General features: G+C 60.1%; 1 protein-coding gene across 3 annotated transcripts in view; it reads left to right on the top strand.

Moving 5' to 3' along the window:
• The first annotated feature begins 6976 nt into the window (after positions 1-6976).
• SYNDIG1 (synapse differentiation inducing 1) overlaps positions 6977-22817 on the top strand; it is a 65208-nt gene continuing 49367 nt past the window's right edge. For 2 of the 3 annotated variants that reach the window (XR_012500737.1, XM_074347762.1), the window contains exon 1: positions 6977-7131. The gene's annotated coding sequence lies outside the window, so the exon portion shown is untranslated. Of the gene's footprint in view, positions 7132-7254; positions 7283-22817 lie in introns of those variants that run through there. The other variant, XM_074347764.1, reaches the window with a different exon arrangement.

The following is a 22817-nucleotide window of genomic DNA, read 5'->3' as shown; positions in this document are numbered from 1 at the left end:
TCCGCCCTGTGGGCAGCTCTCGCACGGGGCCCCCACGGTCAGCGAGTCCAAGTGCACTGTGGTCGGGAGGAAGCCCCCACCCAGGAGGCCCAGACGTGGCGCCAGTTCTGCCACTTGGCCGGTGTGACCGGGGCCTGGCCTGGGTCCTGAAGGCCCGGAGGGCTCCGAGTGCCGCCCGGCCCTGCTCGCAGCAAGAGGGCCGTGCTCCCAGCCGGGAGGGCCTGGGAGGGCCTGGCAGGGCAGGACAGCCGAGGTCAGGCCCCAGACCCACACGAGGTTAGGGGAAGCTGAGGCCGGAAACGGGAAACACCATTAAACCCAAAGACCACAGGAAAGAGGAGGAAGGCTGGACCAGTCACCTGGAAGGTGAAAAAGCAAACAAATCAGGGCCAAACTGGGTCTGGGGTGTGGTTCAGGGCCAAGCCCCCCACTCCCCTCCCACGCGACCCGCCCAGGAGCTGCCACCTCTGCAAGTGGTCGGGCTGTGATGCCCACCCTGCTGCTCCCGCTTGCGCGTCCCCGCCACCCACACGCCGTCCCGAGGCAGGGTGGCCGAGGGGACGTCTCACAGGGGACACTCATCCTGGTGCTGCTCCAGAATTTGCCTTCATCTTGGTACTTAGGGGACAGTTAAACTGTTTTCAGAAAAGAGACACATTTCTGTGGAAAACTGCATCTCAGTGAAGCAGTGAGATGTCTTTCCTTACCTGTTGGTTTTTTTGTGCTCAAACAGGGTTTCTTGATGAGACAAAACATGTTGTTGTGCAGCTGGCTTGCGTGCGGGAGAGGTGGGTGGCAGGCGGCGGGCTGGGCCCCGCGCCCCTGTGGGCAGCCGGGACGCCGCCACCCAAGCCGGTCAGCAGAGCCGGCACCGGACAGGAGCCGCTGCCAAGAGCCCACAGCAGTGAGAGCCGCGACAGAAGGTTTTTACAATAGATTGTTATGGGCAATGTAAGTTTTTAATTATCAAACACATCCGTGTGGGAAGGAGAACGAGTTTAGATGATACACCCACATTCCAGGAAGAGGCTCTGCACAGGAGAGTCCCACGGTGCTCGCAGTGTGTGCGCTCTGCTCCCCGACGCGTCCTCGTCCAACCACGGACAGCGCTCGGGCAGCTGCCGCCCAGGAGCTGAGGACACACGCAGCACAGAGTAACTGCCCCGCCCCACGCCTGCACACCGTCCTGTCCCCGAACAGCACCCAGGCCAGCAGGTGTAACAAGTAAGACGGATAAGACAGAGCACCAGGCGGGAAGCGGTCCAGGCAACAGGGACACAGGAGGACGACCCCTCCTCGAAGGGAGGACAGGTCCCACCCAGTTTTGTGTCCTGGGAATGGGGATGTTGGAGTCGAGCCTGCCTGGAGGCGGATGGAGGTGCAGCCGGCGATGCCCTGACAGCAAGCGAACCATGTCTGAGGGGCCCCGGGAAGGACCAGCTCCCGGGACACCTGGGGGCCGTGCGGATGTGCGTGACAAGTCGCCCGGCACACACAGCGCAGAGACAGGTCCCGGCGCCTGCCTGAGTGAGCTCCTTTATTTCACAGGCGTTCTTTTCCTGAAATGTGAGTGATAAACTGGACATCACAAAAATGAACGTGCTTTCATTCATGCTTTTTTCCTCCAGTTCCACGTCCTGCAGAATTACAGAAGTGGTCGCTTTTGCCATAGAATTCTATTCTTTCATAGGGGAAAAAAAAAAAAAAGCCCACACAACAAAAACCATAATGTCTTGAGCCAGAAACAAGTTCGTAGGCCTTTTTAAAAAGGCTCAAAATCATGCTAATAATTAATGCCGTGTTTAAACGCTTACTTCTGCACCAGCAAGGTTTTCAAGGGGCCCGACCTCTTGGCTCTTCGTTACTTCAGAGCTGGGCTGGGACACGGGGAGCTTCTGTGCAGCAAGTAAAACACGGTCGTCTTTCGTTTTAGTGAAGGAGGGACACTGTCCACTTTGCTGAGGGTATCAAAGCGGACGTCTGAGTCCATTTTTGAGGCTAGTGTTTTTGAACACATGGCACATGTTCTGGCCTGACAGTCCATCCTGATAGCAAGGTTTTTTTTGTAAAGCTGAGTTTTTCGTAATTATTTTTCTCGTCAATGGTCCTGAAAACAATCCTACTTCTCAGCTAAGACACATTTTCTCAAAGATACAGATTTTTCTGATACTGTCGATCATAATAGATACACACTATGGATCCGTAACTGGATCACGGGAAACTAGTAACTAGATAAAGAAGCCACCTGCCAAGGCAGGTCAGGCGGACCGTGGAGGACCAGCCCCGCCGGCGACACAGGGGCTGTGGGGAGGGCAGGCTGGGTTGATACCTGACACTGCCAGAGATACCCAAGACAGAGTGAGGCCAAATCTGTGTTCAGGTCAAGTGACCGTCCAGCGGGAAGAAATAAACTGCCCAGATCAGGAGAGGGAATGGACGCGGAGTGGGAGACACCCAGCAGGAAGGGCCAGAACACCTGCACGGAGGGCAGGGGGACCCTGAACCTGATCTCGGTCCCGCTTGGTCTCTGGCTGCCCGGCACGAGGGGGCTGTTTGCTGGGAAAGGCGTAGCAAAGGGCCTACCCCAGCTGGACACTGCAACTGAGCCTTCGCCTTCCACTGTCCCACGTGTGTCTGGGGTCCTAGACGTGCTGGGGTCGCTCCGGGCTCTGGCTTTAAGGCCTGGAGCTGAGCGGAGGAGGAGCCCGCGTCCCAGGATGCAAGTGAGACTAAAGAAATAGGCAGGCGCAAGTCATCAGATCAAGGAGGAGGGCCGGGGCGCCAGAGGGACCCGGCCAGGGGATCTGGGGCATCCAGTGACAGGCGCCCTCGGACAAAGGAGGAAGCTCCAGCCGTCCCTCACGTGGCGCTCCGCGGCCTCCCAGCTCTAGCTGGTTGTGGCTCAGAATCTAGATTGTGCCACACCCCTCAACCTCCTTGAGAAAAGCACCCAGCAGCTCAGACAGTCTCGCCAACTGTCTTCAGGAACAGTACCTGCCGTCTGTGCTCAGGAAAGCAGGCAGAGCGTGCAGACATGTCCTGGCCCGTTGCCCCTCCTTGCGCTCACGCCCACGAGGAGACCAGGCTCCTGTGTGAGGACAGTGCCAGGAGCGACGACGCTGCCCACCCCCCCACCCCGGCCGATCCCTCCCGCGCACGCCTCCTGCAGTGCCGGCAGGGTCCGAGCCCTGCTCCCCCACTCACTGCCCAGCACTCAGCCTCTCCCTCGCCTGGGGCCACTCCTGCAGCCCCGCTGAGCTCAGATCAGGATTCAACGCGTGGTCCTGGGCCTACAGACAGATCTTATTTCCAGGGGCAGCTGACAGCAAAAAATGACCCCAGTTGTCTCCCACTGCCATGCATCCGGGTCTCCAGGGGACGTCATGGCACCACCCGCCACAAGGTGCAGGCTGTCTCCCACCTCTGGGACCTGGGCCACGCGCCCAGCTCTGGTCAAGGAGCTCCTGGCTAAGCGACGTGGGCTCGGAAAGCTGTGTGCGTGGGGCCGCCGTGGGCGCCACCAGCTCTGTGAAGAGTCCTGGGCCAGCCCTGGGCAGGGGCAGGGGAGAGGCTCACGGCCCAGCTGGCCCGTCACCCCTCTCCACAGCCCACCAACCCCAGACGTGGGCGAGGCTCCGGACAGCCACAGACCGGGACACCCGCCGAGCCCAGGGGACAGCCCTCGGAAGCGTGAGCCAGCAGAGTGTGAGACTCTAAGCCGCCACGGTTGGGGCGGTTCTCGCGCAGCAGCGCAACAGGTGCCCTGGCACCACAGAGGCTGCTACCACGCATCCCCCTCCCGTCCTCCTCGACTCGTTCCAAAGTGACGCGAAGGACGCAGAGGCGAGACTGCGAACTGGGAGTGGGGATCCCAGCCTGGGCTCCACGCCAGCTCAGCCCACCCGGCGCCGTCTCCGCACCGGAGCAGCAGAGGGCGGCCCCAGGCGGGCGCCGAGCGCTCCAGCTTTCCAGCATCGACACGTCTTCTCCCCCTTCTAAACTCACCACAGCACCCACCCAGAAACACGCCTGGTCTTGAGTCCCTCTCCCGCTACTTCTGACACCAGCTCACACTTTTCTTAGAGCCTCACCTTTCATGTCCGCGTGGCACATCTGAGTAGCCGTCCCCTGTGCTCCCAAGCCCACAAGACTCCTGGCAGAAGACGTGGCCGCATTTCAATTCCTGGATGTTGTCAGTTCAAGACAAAAAATTTAATAACAGATTGTGCAGGGAGAAAAGACAAGACTCGGTTAATTACATGGATGTCACATGGGGTCCACCACTCTCCACCATGAGTGTTGCCATCAACGTGTAACGAGAGTGAGCATTTCACACGTTTGACCTGAAGGTGGTCCTGGAAGGAGCCCCACTGAGCAGTGGGCATCCCGCGCGGCACTGCAGGGCAGCTCGGAAGCCTGGCCCGGGGTCCGGAGCCTTTCAGTTCAAGGCACGTTGAGGAATATTTCCTACTTCAGCTTCTCCTGAAAGTCGTCCAGAAGCCTGACAGCTGGCTGTGCCTGAGTGACAGTTCACAACGCCGACCTCCCTGAGCTCTGAAGGTTCTGTCATCTCTCCTAAGAGATGAGCATTGTCAAGAAGGTTCCCCGATGCCCAGGAGACCTGGTGACTCCCCTGCGCTCCGCCGCTCCATACCCAACAGCTCTTCGTTTGCTTCCTGATTTCAAAGCTGCATCACAGCTTAGGAGTTATGACGACACTCTGAGCAACCACTCAGGATGCAGACTTCAGAGACACCACCCTATACGTGCAGCTACCTAGCATTCCAGACCAGCCCAGTGCTCCCAGGAGCCCTGGAGGCCTTCCAGAAGTTTCCGCATCTGCCAGGAGCAGGAGACGCCCCTCTCTTCACTGGAGATTCCTGGCTTTGGCCACTTTCCTATGCAAAGAATGGTAACGCCCATTGGGAAACACTGAGAGATGTGTGTGCACGTGCACGGAAGCAACCTAGGTATCCATCGACAGAGGACTGGATAAAGAGCTGTGGTGTATTTATACAACGGAACACTACTCGGCCATAAAAAAAGAATGAAATAATGCCATTTGCAGCAACATGGATGGACCTGGAGTGAAGTAAGCCAGAAAGAGAAAGAAAAATGCCATATGATATTGCTCACATGTGGAATCTGAAAAAAAGAAAAAGAAAAAGGAGGACACTAATGAACTTATCTACAAAACAGAAACAGACTTGCTGCTACCAAGGTGTCCTCTAGATCCCAGAGCTGCAGTGCTGTGGTCTGGAACACTCAGAAAAGGGTGTGAGCTCCTCCCGTCTGGAAGAACGTCTCAGATGGGAGAGAACTGCCAGCTTACCCAAGTAAACTCACCGCCATTCCTGGATCCTTTCCCGACCAGAACCTTCTGTCATCTGACCCCCTGGGCTCAGCAGATACCATTACACTCATCTGAGGTGGAGAATCGTTACTCCGATTTGCCAGGTGAAGAAGCTGAGGGTTTTTTCAGAAGGCCACCTGAGGTTTCCGCAGCCGCAGGACGCCAGCTCTCGCCTCTGGGTGCACTCGTGCTGGTCTAGGTTGTGGACTGGCTTTGGGGAGAGAGAACTCCAGCCTGGGTTTCAGCTGGGCCTGCCTGTGCCCCAGGGCGTGGCTGGCAGTTTAAATTGGACTTTTCCAGGTACAGCAGTGGTGGAGCCAGGAAGTCACACAGGTGGATGTAAAGCTCTGATGGTGCCAGCTGGTTCCGTGGACCCGCGCCTCCACCCAAGTGCCTCCTGCAGGTGCACTGAGACTTAAGCTTTCTCTCCCGGCTGCCAAGGACCCATAGGAGCCAGTCCTGCAAAGGAATCTGGAGGCCCCACCTCCAACTCCAGTCCTCTGGAAACCCCACCTGAGGAGCCAGGCAAAGGGAGAGGCAGAGGGCTTGGCACCAAGGAGGGTCTCCTGGGGCACAGCTGACTTTGACACCAGGGCGTGAGCCGGATGGCAGGGCCGCAGGCCCCTGTTGCCTCTGTGCCCAGGGCAGAAACGGGCTCACAGGTCCCTTCCCTGAACCACTTTTGACTCCCTTCCCGGTACTTCATTCTTTCTCTGCGAAATCCAAGCTGCAAACACCACTTCCCCCGCGTCCCCCAACGTTTGCAACGCAGGCTATCTTGGGAGGTGCCGGGGCTCTCTCCCTCCCCACTGCCCACTCTCCTCACCAGGATTATGCCCTGCCATCCCCCATCCCCAGCCCTTTCCCCTCCCCCCAGCCCCCCCCCCCCAGCTTCCTCTGAATTCCCACTGCCCAGGGCCAGCCCTGCAGGCACATCAGCCAGGTTTGGGGCTGGGCTGGGGTCCTGGAGTCTGGGCCCCGTGCCTGGTTACCTCTTCGTGGTTGGCTGGTCAGGACTATAAGTGGGTCCTTATGAGCCTCAAAAAAAAAAAAAAAGAAAAGAAAGAAAGAAAAAGAAAACCCAAAACAAAACCCAAGCCGGAGCCGGGGGAGGCCTTTAGGACCGAGGGGAGCCGTCTCTTCTCAGAGCCAGGCATCGAAGCTGCCCTCCTGGTCCCCGGCGGATGCCTTCTTGCCCAGCCGCTCGCACCCTCACATTCCCAGACACCGACCCCGGGCCACCTGCCAGACGCGATCCCTCGGGGCCCCGGGGGCCTAGGGCACAGCTGGCGACCGCCTTCGCGCGGGGCCGCTCCCTCCTCCTCCGCCTCCTCCTCCTCTTTCTCCTCGCTGCCATCCCCCGAGCCCGTGGTCGCCGCCTCCGGCACGCGTGTCTCCAGGCTCGGAAGCCGAGCGGCGCGCCCCGGGCACCCCTCGCCCACCCGCCGGCCGGGCGCGCGCCGCGGGAGTCTCCCCGCACCCTCCTTTCCCGGGAGCCGGAGGGCCCGGCTCCGCCCGGCCGCCGCCGCTGCCCGGCGCCCGGCGCTCCAGCACGCGCGGAGCAGCCGGGGGCGCGGGCGACGAGCGCAGGGCCGGAGAGGCGCGGAGGAAGCGGAGGGGAGGGCCGGGCAGCGGCGGGGGCGGGGACCGGGAGCCGAGGAGGCGAGGAGCAGAGGCGGTCGCCTCACCGCCCCACGCCCCGCGCCCCGCGCCCTCGCTCCCTCCGGAGACGCGCGGGCCGCCGCCTGGGCGCACTAGTGGGTCACCTTGTCCAGGAGGTAAGTGCCTACCGCCCCGGCAGCCTGGGCAGCGGAGGGGCCGGGGGCAGCGGGGCGGGGGCAGCGGGCGGGCGCGGGAGGCGGCCCCCGCGCGGGAGGGCATCCTGGCTCCGCCTCGGAGCGCGCACACCGGCGGCGGCGCGGCGCCCGGGTGAGTCGTGGTGGTCCGGGCGGCGGGACCGGGGAGGCGAGGGGTCGCCAGGCGCCAGGGAGGGAGGAGCGGGCGATGAAGATGCGGAGGAAGGGGCTGTTGCTGTCAGCCAGGGCTGCAGCTTGGCGCCTCGCCACCCCGGGCGCCCCGGTGGCGCGGAGGGGCCGCTGTGCAAAGTCGGAGAGAGCTGCTGAGACCGAAACCCGGGAGCGCCGCGGAGCGGGGCTGCTGGGGGCGGTGGAAGCGCGCGGCGGGCATGGGCTCTGCGGGTCCGGGAGACCCCCTCGAGCGACCCAAAGGAGACCGGCTGGGGCTGGTGAGCGGGGCCGCCGCGGAGCTGGGGACCGAGGTCCATCTGGGACCGGGAAGGGAAACGGGCTTCGATTCTCCGAACGGAGGGAAAGAGGAAGGCGAGGGTGCCAGCGCGCTGGAGATGGGGACTCTCGACAGGCGACCGGGACGGAGGTGGGGACCCCGGGAGCCCCTCGCGCCCGCGAGCTGTCTGGTCCCTGGCAGCCGCGACAGCCCGCAGCCCCGGAGCCGCCAGCCCGGCGCTGAGAGGGGATGAAGGATGCGCTTTGGGGCTCAAGTTCTCGTCTTGATTTCCCTCGGTATGATTTCTGACCCCTCCTGTGCGCTCTCCCAGCTACAGAGAAAGAGGCTTGGATTACAGACAGAATCGGGCACTTTTCCTAGGGTAGGGGCTTTGATGGGGTGTGTCTTCTGCAAGACCCCAGTGGAGTGGGCACTTGACAGCCTTGCCCGGGGGAGGCTGCCAGTGAGGTGGCTTGGCTTTTCTGAAGGACTCGAGGAAGGGGTCCTCTGCTAGCCTTCGTTTCCTTGGGGGTCCCCTTGCAGGCAGAGGCTTGGGTGCCTAGCTCAGACTTCAGGTGCGCACAGTCCTTCTGCGGCGTCAGCTGCGCTGGCGCCAGCAGGCTCCTGGCCGGACTTGCTGTCTGCGCCTTCGCTGGCCGCGTCCGGGTGTTCAGTGCAGCAGACACTAACCAAGAGCTTGGCTGACTTAGGGGCTGGGGGGGGGGGTCCCCAGTTGTTAGTCAGAGTCAGGCTCAGTGGTGGGGCAGGCAGCAGCGTCTGAGTCGGTCCCCCTCCTGCTGGCCAGTGCGTCTGGTCAGAGCCCAGAGGGAGCGGCTGCAGACCTGCAGCCGTGGGGCGAGCCGCCTGTAACCAGCCCCAGAGCCGGCCAACTTTTCCTTGCTGAGAGACACTGCCTGGCAGTCAGTCGGCAGTGGTGCCAAGATGTGGTCCCCTGGGGGGCCTGGCTCCGTAAATGCTCGCAGCGGCCAGAGTGGAGAGCCCCCCCCCCCCCCCCCGTGGCGGTCTGATGTCCGTTCTGGCTAGGACGGGAGGTAGCTGGAGCGAATTTTTGCATGAATTACTGCATGCTGTGAGCCTGGTGGTTCTGTGAACTGTCTTTCTGGAGGTCGGACCACAGGCGCAGGCCTGTGAGACGTTTGAGGGTCAGCCCTCGGTCTCCCCCGACTCCAGCACCCTGGCCCCTTTGTTTGTGGCTGATCTGGTGCCCCCTCCCACCCTGCCCCCACCTTCTGCATGAGAATGAAATCATCATAATCAAGAAGGCCTGGTTAAATAAAGGAAAAACTGGGGAAATCTACGTCTAAAGTTGTTTACAGTGGGAAATTTCCATGGTTCACAAAGGTGGGGTGAACAGTGCACTCAGCCCACCTCACCCTCTCCCCGTTGCCCTCCCCTCTGTCGACACCCTCCCGGAGTCCGGGAGCTGTGTCTGAGGAAGGATGTGGAAACCCTCCACCTCTAAATGCGGTTGTGACGTTTCATTTCCTCGCCATCCTCAGAAACAGCTTCTTTGAATGATTCCTTTTGGGGGTTAAAAAGGAAAACTGCTAACATTCCTTGAGGCACAAAGAGGGGAACTGAAGGAGGAGAGAGAATTTCAGATCCTGAGAAAAGAGACATTTGAAACATTTCTATTTAACTTGTATCGGCAGACAGACATGCCAGGCGGAGTGGGGGGTCGGCTTCCGGTTGAACCAGGATGAGCAAAAGACGTTTTCTTTCGGTTAAGAAAAAAAACCTTCAAAGCTCAATTCATAAATTGTAAACAATTCATTTCTTCCTCATTTAGCACGGGCGTAAATTGCACTCACCTTTCTCATTAGCTCCTAACGCACGTCTTCTCGGGAGTCATTACTGTTATAAGAGAATAAAAGATGTTTTCTTACGTAAGTTTCCCAGGGCAGACAGCAGTCGGTGCTATTCTGAGGTTGGTGAGAGTATTCCATCTCCGTTAGGGAACACACGATTGAGCGTCACCTGGCACGTCTGAGATGCCCTCTGGAGACCCTGCTCCTTCAGATGGGTTCCGAGTGTGGGGTCTGCTGGCTGGAGAGGGGTAGCCTGGGCTGGCCTCCAGGGACTGGGGGAGGGTGGCCCCCCACGTGGCCCCCCCACCCCGCACACCTCTGTGCCTCCCTTTACAGAAAAGCTGTTCCTAAAAATTGTCAACGATGTGCCTGGAGGATTCAGCCAGACCTCTGGGTACCTTTGTAAGGCGTCCTTGGCTAAGCTTTTGTGATATGATTGAGCAGCCCACAGGCCGGCAGTTTCATGTCCTCCGACCCCCTGGTAGAACCAGCGTGACCCTGAGCCTCTCCCGTTGGCCTTCTTGGGGCCCGTGCACCCTTGTGGCCAAACCCGCCGAGCGCTGCTGGGACCTGTGGTGCGAACACTCACATCGTCAGCAACCTTCTGAGCGCGAGGGGCGCGGGCCCGGCGATCGGAGGACCGGGTGTCGGTCTGTCGGCATCAGCAACACGAGGGGCCGATGAGAAGCAGGACGGCCTGGCCCCTCGGTGGGAAGTCACGGGGCCGTTTGGGGTGAAAGGCGCTGCCGCGGGGGACCCTGGAGCCGCGGCCTGGCCCAGTGTCACTGCACCGGCAGTGCTGTGCCAACGCGCCAGAAACACCGAACGTTAAAGGCTTCGCGTGTTGGGTGCAGCGGACGCTGGAGGCACCTGCCCGCGTCTCCAGGTCAGGAGGAGCGCGGCGCGCCGGGTCACCGGCGCTGGTTTGGCACGTGAGTTTTCTACATTTCTCACCGCCAGCTACTGAGACTTCTCAGATTCCTCCCGGGAGTTCACAAACCTGTCCTAAAGGCGAGCTGCTCTGACTTTTTCAGGCCCCAGGCTGCACCCGGGTGGCCTCAGTGTGGCTTTTCTGTGACACGGGCAGCGTGAGGATTTGGGTGGGGAGCGAGGAAGGTGGCTTTTCCCGGCCCGACAACTTCTGAGGCTCCTGCCGGGAGCCAGGCCTCCATCTCTGGGCTCTGCTGCTGCCTGCTGCGTGACCGAGACCACTTAACTTTTCTGAGATTCTGTCTCTTTTCATCCGTGCTTCTTTCCAGGATCTTGCAAACAAAATATTTATAGCTGACACAATTTCTTAAAAATGAGACAGACTCCAGCTTAGGAGCACTGGCGTGTCTTTGGACGCCTCTTTGGGTGAAGGTCGCGTTGCCCGGCTCTCCGAGAACACAGGGTGAGCCCAGCCCTGCCCTGCGCCTGCAGCGTCTTGTCAGCAAGGGTCAGAATAGGGCCGGTGTGCCCAGGTCCACACGGTGTGTCCCCAGGTGGGAGCTTGCCTGGGCGGTGGGAACACTCCCGACAGGTGGGTTGCGAGGGGACATCTGGGAAAGGCCCGTGAGCGTTAGCTTACACCTGCGCCTTCAACACAGCTAAACCTGGCCTCACGTCGCGTTGTGAGAGCTCTGGGCGCGGGGAGGGTGTGGCCCAGTGGCAGAGCGTGTGCTTGGCGTGCGCGAGGTCCTGGGCACAGTCCCCAGCACCACCACTGAAAATAAGTAAGCCTCATCATTTCCACCTCCAAATAATTAAATCGTAATTAAGAAAAAAAGCTCTGTAACGCACGTTCTCTAGGATAAAACGCTCTAAAGCAGACTACCAACGAGCCGCGAAGCACCACTGACCACACGCGATGATTTACATTACAAAAGTTGTTTAGATCAAACGCCCAAATCATCTTAAACCCTTTTATCATAAATAACCTGTTAAATTGCATAAAATGAAATAAGATACAACATGTAAGTATCGGGCCCCAAGATAACTGTTAGAACTAAGACCAGCAAGACTGGGAGACAGCACACGTGTGCAGAAAATGACGCACACGGAAGCTGCTCCCAAAGGCGCCGCTCAGACCAGCCCAGGGACGCCCCTGCCGCTGACTCGCATGGAAGGGGTGGACGCGGGAGCTCAGCTAACGTTGTTCTGGAGAGGTGGGGGATTTTCTCTTTGGGGCTCTGATCAGTGTTCAGAGGAAAACGTTTCGAGGTTTTAGTTCCCGTTGGCTCTTGTCTATCAGTCATCTCTGAAGGGCTACAGGGACATTTAGGGGCCGTGACTCCGAGGGAGAGAGAAGGTGGCTGTTTACCGACTGCAGGTTGATGCTGCTCAGCTGAGATTCATACCTTAACAAGTGTCACTTTGCAAACACTCGACCTCACTGAGGGACCACTTTCCAGACGTGCCTCCCGGCTGTTTCCTCCGTGATCTTTCTGCTGGGAAACGGCAGTGTCCAAAACAAAACCGAAAGGCAAACAAACATTTCAGAAAATTAGAACCCCCGCCTCAACTTTAGACCAAAAAGAGTCCCGCAGGGGGAAGACATCCCACCTCAGACATGTTGGGACTTCCAGCTGCTCACGTCGCCCCTCCCTCCACGGGCGCAGCATGCAGCTTTGGGTTTGCTCTCCTGATCCTGGCCCCGCATCTGGGCCACGGGCTCTCAGCTGCTGCAGGGGTTTGCAACGGGGGTTTGCCTCCCAGGATCCCAGGAGGATGAAGTCCCGGGACGGGGTGGGGACGCAGCAGCTGGGGTGGGCTTAGGGTCTGTGGGAGCACTAACTCGAGGGGCCCCACGGATGCCCACGCCATGCCCTGAGAGATCGCGGCCCATTCTCCCGTCATTTGCAGTGTCTAAAATTGACTTGAAATAAAGTACGTGCCTTCTGTAGCCGACCTCGGCCCCCACCCAGGCGTTTTGGGGGTGAGGTGCTGTGTCCTGTGGGGCACGCAGGAGAGTTGAGATGAGCCGGGTGGGCCATGTGCTCAGGGGCTGAGGCTCTGTCTGAGCACAGGGCCTGGCCCACGCCTCTGGCTCAGGCGTCCGGAGATTTCTTTTAAGAGCAAGCCGTCTGCTCCAGACTCCACCCTGTGGGACTCGGACGGGGAGGGGACCCTGCCCCGGGCAAGCCTACCTCTCCCAGCCCAGCCTCATATGAAGCCATCCCCACTTGTCCCCAAAGCAGCTTTGAGACAGAGACTGTCAGGCGCCCGATGGTGGACCCTCCTAACCTCCCCGACTCGGCCCAGTGTCCCTCTCCAGAGACTCAGAGCAGGAGGGCCCTGATCCCACCGTCTTGGGGCCTCTGTGTGACATTCCTGGCAGGCCTGCTGAGCTGGATGCTCTGGGTGCAGGCGTGTTAGTGCGAACAGGGGCACAGAGTGTGTCTGGGGACATCACAGTCTGATTTAAAACCACGGACGCAAACTGTGCAGAACAAGCACTTTCTTTCTGTCGCTGCACCTGGAGCGGCTCATTTGCCAAGTCCCGTCCCAGGAAGGCCACGTACTTGGGGCTCTGCGGTCACGGACCTGCTCCTGCCCAGATTCCAGTCATCTCTGCGTGCACACCGAGAGGCCAGCCGGGCGAGGGGGACCCAGAGCAGCCGTGCCCCCCACGCTGGTGCCCTCTGTCCAGTGTTTGATCCGGGTGCAGAGCAGAGCGGTGGTCGCCCGTCCACGGACCAGGCGCCAGCATCCATCAGGAAAGTGGAAGCTTTGGAGATGTCCCTGTGCCCCCTCTTTGCCCCCAACACAGAAGCTCCTCCAAAGTCACAGGCTGATCCCACTGGCTGATGGGCGGCTGGCCCTGCCTCCCCTGCTGCTCTGTGCACCCAGGACAGGAGCAGCCAAGCTCCCAGATGGTGCCAGAAAGGGCTTCCCGGTGACCTCGATGGGGGGTTCCCGAGCCACGGCCCACCCAGAGCTGCTTGTGTCTCGTGGTCCAGCTGCTCCAGGCCCCGGGCTCCTGCGTGGGTGTCCAGCAGCCTTCAGATTGTCCAGTTTAGACCTGCAGCCACATCCCCTTGTGGGCTGGAGAAACACTGCCTCATGGGAGGGACCCTGGTCCGTCTGCCATCGCTGCTCCGCTCGGGCACTGGGACACAGGGGAAGAGGAAGAGGAGGAGGAAAGAGGCAACCAGCTCCTCCTCCGTGGTGCTGTGGCCACCCCACCCCTCCCCCTGCTGTTGGGGAGGGACCAGCAGATCCTTCCCGACGCGTCCCAGGGCCGTCCCAGGGCCGTCCCAGGGCCTTCCCAGGGCCTTCCCAGGGCACAGCTCTCGCCTCCAGCCCGGGTTCCCCACGCCCTCGAGCACCTCTGCTCCGTCTGTGGAGCGGGAGCGCGGCCTCCGCTCCTGACAGCCACCCCCAACTCAGGGCCGTGCTCTGGGCTTGCCGCGTCAGCCCTCGGGAGAAAGCCGTGTGACCTCTCGGGTCCATCCTCGGGGCTAGGGCCCCGCAGCCTGTGTGCACATGGGCGCGTGTAAGCCGGGCCTGGGGGCCGGCGTCCCGGGTGCAGTGGGGCTGCTCTGGGACTGGGTGACCATGAGAGGAGGGGGAGGCTCAGGCAAGACCGCAGGTTTCGGGACTGGGGACGTGGCGGGCGGGGGAGGCAGGGAGGGCGCGTCCCAACGGGGCCGTGGCACACCCTCCCTCTTGGCTGCAGGTGTCCTGGGCCCTTCAGAGAAAACTGAGGCCGTGGGGCGATGGTGAGCGATGCTGGGGCCCAGGGAGGCAGAGAGCTGGCGGAGGAAGGGCCTCTCTTCTCACGGCTGTGGTGCTCGGACGCCAGACTCGGGCCCGTCTGGACCTGCGGCGCCTGCAGGACTGCATCCGCTTCCCGAGTCCCCGCGAGGTGGCCCTGCTTTCCCTTCTCCCTTGGGCAGAGCTGTTCTGCCCACCTGAGCGGGCACCTCCCCACAGAGCTGGCCTGGCCACACTGAAGGGCCCCCCATTTCTGGGTCACTGAACTTGGGGCCGGACAGTCTGCCGAGTCTCCTAGCTGGTCTGCAGCTCGTCCCGGGCGTGCTCCGGGAGACCCACAGGAGCCTCTCCCGCTCGCCCGCGCACCCTCAGCGCCCCCTCCCGGGCGGGGGTGGGGGGAGGCTGGGAATTGTGCGCGTTGTTCCATTTGAGTCCACGCCAGCCTCTCCAGAGCCCTTCTTGCCCTTAATGGGTTGAGCCCCGGGGTTGCCTGCCGGCTCTGTGGCCAGAGGAGGGCCTGGCGTGTGGACCTGGGTCCTCAGGGTCTGTTTGTTTAATGTTTGTCCCTAAGTTCACGTCTGCCCACCCCCACGCCTGCTGTGAAGCTCAGATCCCTTGCTGGTGCTGTGCACCTGTTGGACGGACACATAGACGCAGGAGGTTCCATCTTTCGAGAAAGGCCAGACAGGACAGGTGGAGTTGGCGGTCTGTCCTTCTGTGCTCGTGGTGGCTTCCACGCAGGTTGGCAGACGGGGACCGGGCCTGAGGGAAAAGCCCAGCTGTGACCCTGCCAGGAGCCGTGGGCCTGCAGGCGTCCTGCAGAGCACGCCGCGGCCGGAGGGCAACTGTGTCCTCTAACGCCACAGGCCCCAGGCGCTGCACAGGACATCCAAGTGCACTGCATGGCGGCCACCCAGCGAGCCCTGTCCGGCACCGGCCTGCTGCAGGCTCTGGGCGCGAGGCTTTTCCCAGAAGCTGGAAGCGCTGTTTCTCTCAGACGCTGCCCAGAAACGCCGCTCTTCCTGGAATTTGTATTCAGAGTTTCGGATGATTCAGAAATAGATGTGTGTCCACATCCCCCACCAGCCCTGCACTGGGTGTCCCGGGGAGCCAGCCTCAGAGAGCCGTCCTCTGCCTGCCTCCCCAGCCCGCCCCAGCCCGCCCCGCCCAGGCCCCTGCCCGGGGTGAAGACACACCGTAGGCACACGCGTAACTCACCCCTCAGGCTCGCCCTCGCCCTTCCTCCTCCTCCTCCCCGACACCCCTTCCACCATCAACACCGACTAGACACACACCTCCTGCCGACATCTCTCAGTAGCTTCTGAAAGGTCTCCACCAGTTTAGGATAAAACCTCTCCATGAAGTGGGTACAGCAGGAACACACAGCAACATTACAAAGGCCACACACGACAAATCCACAGCTGGCATCCCACTCACAGGTGACAGACTGAAAGCTCTTCCTGGGGGGTCAGGAATAAGACAAGGATGCCCATGGTCCCCACTCGTGTCCGGCACAGCGCTGGAAGCCCCAGCCGGAGCAGCCAGGCGAGAAACAGAGATGAGAGGCACCCAGATCCCAGAGGAGGAAGTGAAGACTGTCACTACTTGGCGATGACATGATACTGTGTGTAGAAGACCCTGAGGACTTCTTATAAACACTGTTAGAAGTAATCGATGAATTCAGTAAAGTTGCAGGATACAAAATTAATACACAGAAACCTGTTTCTTTTGTATACGTTAATAATGGACCATCAGAAAGAGAAATTAAGAAAGCAGTCTCGTTTACAATTGCATCATAAAATTGAATACCTAGGAATGAAGGTAACCAGGGAGTGAAAGGCCTGTGCACTGAAAACTGCGAGACATGAGAGGAACTGAGGAGGACACAAATAAACGGAGAGGCATCCCACGCTCACAGCTTGAAAGAACGAGAAGTTGTTAGAAGGTCCATACCACCCGCAGTAACCTGCAGGTTCAGGGCAGTCCCCACCGAAATTCCAGTGTCGTTTTCCACAGGCACGGAGCGAGCAGTCCTACGTAAGAAACACACAAGACCCTGAACAGCCAAAATAATCACGCCCCAGGGGTGCTCTGGGCGGCACGGTGGCTGTAACTAGCAGCCCTCGCTGTATATTTGAAACTTGCCGAGAGAGTAGATCTTCAAAGTTCTCATCACAAGGAAAGAGTGGTCATTACGCCCGGTGGTAAATGTCCGTGAGACTAATCGTGCTCGTTTCAGAGTGTGGACCGGTGTTGAGTCATGGGTCGCACACCTGGAAGTGGTGTAGTGTTGCGTGTCAGCTAAGCCTCAGCGCAGCAACAGCACGGCTGCGGGACGGGTAGCTTGGCTGTTTCTCACACTCAGCGAGCCCCGTCTCTGGGCACGAGCGGTGGGGTGGATGTCGGACCATCCAAAGGAAAAAACGCAAGCGCCCAGGGGACGAGGATGAGGCCACCCGACTCTGGTGCTTCCCCATCTGCAGAATGGAGGAGGCGCCTGCCCCCTCCTCGCTGGGCTTACTGAAAAGGCAAGTGGAGATGAGCGGGGAGAGGACTCGAGTCGGGGACGTGGGGAGGCTCAGCGCAGAAAGAGTGAAGACAGTCTGGAGATCTCCTTCACAACATGTGAACATACTGAACACTGCTGATCCACACACTTGAAAGCAGTCCAGATGGTGAATTTTATGTCGTGTGTTTTTACTGCAAAAAAAAACAAAACAAAAAACAAAAAAAAAAAACAACCCTATGTTAATTGGAGCACCAAGGCTCTAATTTCCAGCGAATAGCTGACGTGGACCTTTCCGATGTAGCCACAGGAGCAAAGCATCCCTGCCACGTCCCCTCGGTTGTGTGTGTCACCAGCCCAGTTATTGCTCAGAAGCATGTTCTGGAATGTGACGCTGAGGCCCATAGTCAGAAACTGGGGCATGAATTAATACCACCAATTTTGCACATTCTGTGGGTGCTTTCCTTGTTACGTGAGTGAGTTCTAGGTCTTCGGAGTTCCGTTCAGTCTTACCGTTCTCCAGAGTTCTCACTGAGTTGATAAAAGGGACAAGTGAGAAAAAAATGGAGTTTGTGTGCTTGCGTGTCTAGCAGCCTCTCTAGATTTACAAGAAATCAGTGGCATGGCAGATTAGGGTCTAGCTTTTCGGCTTTTTCACTTTTTTTTCTCTTTTTCCTTATTTATATGCAAAGTAAAAAGACCTGTTTAAACAGCTGCGTGAGTACATAGGCTAGAAGTGAAACAGCAACAGATGACGGGAAAGCAGGGCGCAGGAGCTGGTCTGTGGGTTTGTTTTTCTGACGTGGTAAAGCCTGGGGTGGGGTGCTGACTCGGCAGCTCGGTGGGGTCAGGCTGCATCGCTACCACCTCCTGGCTCCCAGGTGGCTGCTGCAGCCCCAGCCATCACATCCGAGATCAAGGCAAGAAGTGGGAGAGGTGGACAGAGCCCCCCGGGTGGCGTTTGCCCAGAGCCGTTTGTGAGGAAGCCTGGGGTGAGGAGGAGGATGTAACCTTTCCAGCCTCCTGGTGCAGGTGGGCAAAGGCGAGACCCTGCAGTGGGTTCCCCACTCAGCCGGTGACTGTCCGCAGGTCTCAGTGAGAGGAGTGCCTAGGCGTCCTGTGGGATGGGAGATCAGACGGTGTGTTTTTGAACACAAGAGAGCACAGCGGTCTGCTGGTGCTGAAATTCCGCGCGGTGTCTGTGGGAGGGATGGCAAGCCGGTGGGCTCAAGGGAGGCGCCCAACCTTGGGCTTGAGCCGGGTGGCCAGGAGGAGGGCTTCGACTCAGACAGAGCCTGGCTGCTCCGCTGGGTGACCCTGTGCATCTCCTGGAGGTGGCAGATGCAGGTTCTGGGGCAGCGGACCATGGCGGGTGGCCCTGCACCCCGAGCTGATGCTGTGGCCTCGGGTGGCCCAGGTCCAGGTGGTTCTCAAAGCTGGCTGCACGGTGGGTCCACCGGGGGACGCTGAGAATTGGTGTGCACACAGCCAAGGTGAAGACTGCAGACTGAGCTTTGGTGACATTAAAGGAGCAGTGGAGCCGGCTTTGCGTAGGGAAGCACCTGTTAAAGCTGCACGCGCTGAACTCCGGTGCGCACAGACCCCTGGGGGTTTGCAGACGTGCAGGTCCGGGCTCAGCAGGCCGAGGTCAGAGCCTGAGGTCTGCGTTTCTGACAAGTGCCAGTGAGGAGGCACCGCGGCTCCCAGGGGTGGTGGGAGGCACAGGGTCTCGGAAGATGGGGAGGGCGTCCTGTCCCAGGTCTGAGCCCAGGGAGGGTCCCAGCTGCTTAGCAGGCGATGTCCCCACGTGGGGACACGAGGACAATGCTCAGACAGGCTTATTCACCAGACGTGAACTTGCAGAACCTGGATTTCGGGTCAAGAAACAGAGTAGGCTTTAAGTTTGCCTTTTGTAATATTTTTTTAAAAACCAAGCTCTTGATGTCCCTTTTATTTGAACACCTAGAGGAAAAAAACAAATGCTGGAGGTGGTGACTGCTGTGCCTCTGGGTGCACTGGGGTGGGTGTCACAGGAGCCGAGACTGTCCCCCAGGCTCAGGGGGGCGTCCCTGCCTGCCTGCGTTATTTAATGTTTACACATCAGAGACGAGAGCTGTTTTCTCAAAGAAAGTGATGCAACATCTCGCAGAGGGACTGGCACACTTGGCGTGCAGTGGGGCTAAACTACACATGAATGCACGTCCGCGTGTGCAAACACGCTGTGCGTGTGTACCTGTGTGCGTGTGAGCGCATGCAGGAACCCACGTGCGCCACCCGTCTCCTTCCTTCCGCAGGATCTTGCCCCGTGGGAGGTGCAGTAGCTTGTTTGCAGACGTGAGTTTCTCTCATCTCCCCATGCTTCCCTTTTCCTGACCCCCTCACATCACGAGAAGTCCACTTCTCCGCCCTTGAAGGTGGCCTGGCCACCTGCTTGACCAACACTGCTGGTTCTGACATGAGGGCTTCTTCTGGTCCTTGCCTGCCCGCCAGCTTGTGACGGAGCCCAGACTGGCATGTGGTCCAGCCCACAGCCACCAGGACCACCAGATGCGTCACTGAGGCTGTCCTGTGCCCTCCCACCCCCATGGAACCCCAGTGACTGCAGCTTCACAAGTGATCCCAGGAGAGACCAGCCAAGACCTGAGAAGCTCAGCTCAGTTCACCTGCTGACTCAGAGGACTGTAAGCAAATAAAACAGCTGCCATTTTAACCTGCTACATTTTGGGGTGTTTGTTACACAGCAAGTAATAACTGATACATGTGGCTAGAAAAAAGTGAACTGGAAAATCTCTGCCTAAAAATCTACATTTATACAAAATTCAATATTGCAGCCTATGGGCAAACATCGGCCGGGAGTTCAGCCGGCCGGCAGCTCTCCTGCGAGGGGGAAGCAAGGGCGGTGACCCAGCCGGGACCCCTGAGCCCGGGCAGTACCGGTGAGCTGCTGTGTTGTCGCAGAACCTGAGCCGGCAGCGGGCAGACATCGCTCATTCTTCACTGACACCAAGTGCTTGAAGCAGTGCCCTGCAGCGCGACCTCCTCGTCATCGGTGCTCCGACCGTGTCCCTCTGTGACCTGGCTGTGGCTCCCGCTGCCTGGGGCACGAGGAGGACGGGTAGAGCAGATGGATGAGCACTAGTGCGAGACAGTGCTGACTGTCCAGCTCCAGACCTCCTGGGCGGCAGGACCGCTGAGGAGGGCGGGCGTCCTCTGCGCTGGGACCCGTGGGCTTGGGGGCAGGCTCTGCTCAGACAGATGGATGCTGAATTCTGGGCGCGGGGCCCCAGGGGTGGGCGTTTTGCAGAACAGGAGTTAAATATGGAGGAAGACCCTCCTCTCAGCTAGAAGCAGCTCTCCTGGGCCCGCTGGGACAGACTGGGGCGCTGCTGGCTCTGGACAGGAAGGGCTGGCGCCGACCCCTGCGTAGCAGGCAGAGAGCCTTCTCCGCATGAGTCACTGCTTCTCCTGCCGTGACTCGGCCCTGTGCACGGTCCTGGCGCATCTGAGCTGCCCGCGGGGGCAGAGCTTCCTGCAGGGGCCCCGACGTGGAGCCGGGCGCCCGGCTTCCCTGAGAAGGAGACACTCTGCACAGAGGAAGGTCGCGTCCCCTCCCCACTCCTCACGCATACACATGCACAGACATATTCACAGAGACACGCACACATACAGACACACGCACACACACGTACATTCACAGAGACGCACACGCACACGCTGACACGCACACACGGGTGCATCCACTTCCAGAAACACAGCCTGAACGTAACTTGCCGCCGTGAATGTCACTGCTGTGGAGCTGCTCCCAGGGGCCGTGGGGGACGGAGAGCCTGGGGACGGCCGGGGGACAGACAGCCGCAGCCCCGGACTGTGTGCTTTATTCTGCACTAAGCAGCTCCCTGCTCCAGTGTGTCCGAGCACCTGGCTCGTTCAGCTGGCGGGATCTGAACGCGGCCCCCGGGCTTGGCTCAGCCGCCCCTGTGCCCACGCAGCAGCAGGGGACCGGGGTGCAGCCAGGGAGCACGTAGGGGGCGCGGGGAGAGTCTCGGCCCAGGCTCCTATGTAGGCGATTCTCTCTGCTCTGCTCCCGTGTGACTGGCGGGAGGAGGAGGCAAAGGGGCCCTTCTGCTGTGCCGGGCCCTCTGGGGGGTCGGTCTGTCTCCCCACCCCACGCAGGGCACACAGTTCCCAGAGAACTTTACGTGAGGCTTGTCTCTACAGCCTCCTGATTTTGATTTAGAGTTATTTCACCTAAGGTAGACATTGTGCTCTGCCTGTGAGCCCCCAGGACGGGGTCTGCTTGTGGCTGGGAAATGCAGAGGCAGGGGCTGGGGATGGAGGGGTTGGTGTGAAGGTCTGGGCTGGGGACTCTGCCATCAGCGGCCCGGCTTTGAACCCTGGCTCACTCCCGCCCTCTGAGAAGTTATTCACCCTCCCTGTGCCTCAGTTTCCCCATGAGTGGAGGGGAGACACAGCTGCCCTTAGCTGTTGTCAGGACGATTACGGGACAGGAGGGGCAGCACCCAGCAGTGTCGCTGAAGTCAGGCCAGCACACGATGGCTAACAGTTCCTCACATGGGGCCTAAGCTGAGGCCTTAACTGAGGCCAGCCAGGGCGGGCTTTGCACGGGGGCGAGGTGGTGCTGGGAGCCAGGGCAGCCAGGGTCCAGCGGGGCAGGTGCCAAGTCAGCAGCCCCGCAGACATTCTGTAACCTTGGAGCAGAGCCGGGGAGGCCAGATCCCAGGGGGTCTTGGGCGACCTCCCGAGCCTGGCAGAGGGGCCCAGTCCAGATGGCCCTGGGCTTCCCTGGGGGCCCGACAGCGGCGCAGGTGCAGGTTGGCCTTCCAGGACAGGGGCCGGGAGAGGCCAGGCGGAGCGGAGAAGGGGGCGGAGGTGGAAACTGCACAGAAAATAAGGCTTCAACGAGGGGGTGTGCCCCGTCCAGCAGGCCCCGGGGTTTGGTCCTCAGGACACCAGCTGACTGGCAGAAGTGATCGTGAGCCCGTTGCGGTCAGGTCTGTGACCCCTCAGAGGGCACAGGTGGCGACTAGCGGCATAGAATACAGCAAAGGGTGCCTAGGGGCTCGCGGTCTGCACGCGGCTGGGAGGCCAGGCACGCGCAGCGTCTGCTGCAGGACGTCAGGTCACTCTTGGCAGGCAGGCAGTGTGATGGAATACAGGAGGCCCCTCGGACGCTGTCACCTGGACGTTCCCAGCCCGAGGTTCTGGCCACGCAGGGCCCGTGCGGGGGGCAGTGGGGTGAGGGAGGGGCTTTGGCACCAAGCCGGTCAGGGACCCAGAACAGCTGTCAGGACCACTGCAGCCTGGGGCGCAGACACATGTGGGGACACACCCTAGGGGGCTCCAGGGAGGGGGGGCCGATGTGAACACTTACGTTATGATCAAACGATGAAGAGGAAACATAATGGTGACGCTGGCAATGACATCGACTGGAGTGCGCTTTGGGGACTGGAGAGAGTCAGAAGCAGGTAGTGACCGAAGACGGTGGGGTCCCCCCTGAGTGGCAGGTCCCTGGGCACCTCCCGCGTTGGGCACGTCCTGGGAACACAGTGAGACAGAAGACGCCGCCCCTCCCCTCGGGATGCAGCCACTTTCCTCCGATGCAGGGACATTTTGGAAGAAAAAACAAAAAAGTATAAAAATTCAAAAAGAATGAGAGACTCTGAGAGTGGGTGAAGGAGTAAAACCAGTAAAAACCTAAAGTACTCTGTGAACGAGGCATGAGACACTGTCACCCCCATGGACAGCCGGGGTACCTGACGCTTGGTGGGTCCAGGTCACGGGGGGACCCAGGTCACAGGGGGCCCAGGTCTTAGGGGATCCAGGCCACAAGTTCCCAGGTCACAGGGGATCCAGAACACGACAGTCCCAGGTCACAGGGGGCCCAGGTCACAGGGGATCCAAGTCATGAGGGTCCCAGGTCCCAGGGGTCCCAGGTCACGGGGGGCCCAGGTCACAGGGGATCCAAGTCATGAGGGTCCCAGGTCCCAGGGGTCCCAGGTCACGGGGGGCCCAGGTCACAGGGGATCCAGGTCATGAGGGTCCCAGGTCCCAGGGGTCCCAGGTCACGGGGGGCCCAGGTCACAGGGGATCCAGGTCATGAGGATCCCAGGTCACAGGGGTCCGGGGTCACGGGCAGCCCAGGTCACAAGGGTCCCAGGTCACAGGG

Source organism: Camelus bactrianus, chromosome 19 (genome assembly GCF_048773025.1).
Source record: "Camelus bactrianus isolate YW-2024 breed Bactrian camel chromosome 19, ASM4877302v1, whole genome shotgun sequence".
Taxonomy (NCBI): Eukaryota; Metazoa; Chordata; class Mammalia; order Artiodactyla; family Camelidae; genus Camelus; species Camelus bactrianus.
This window is presented reverse-complemented; position numbering and strand designations above follow the sequence as displayed.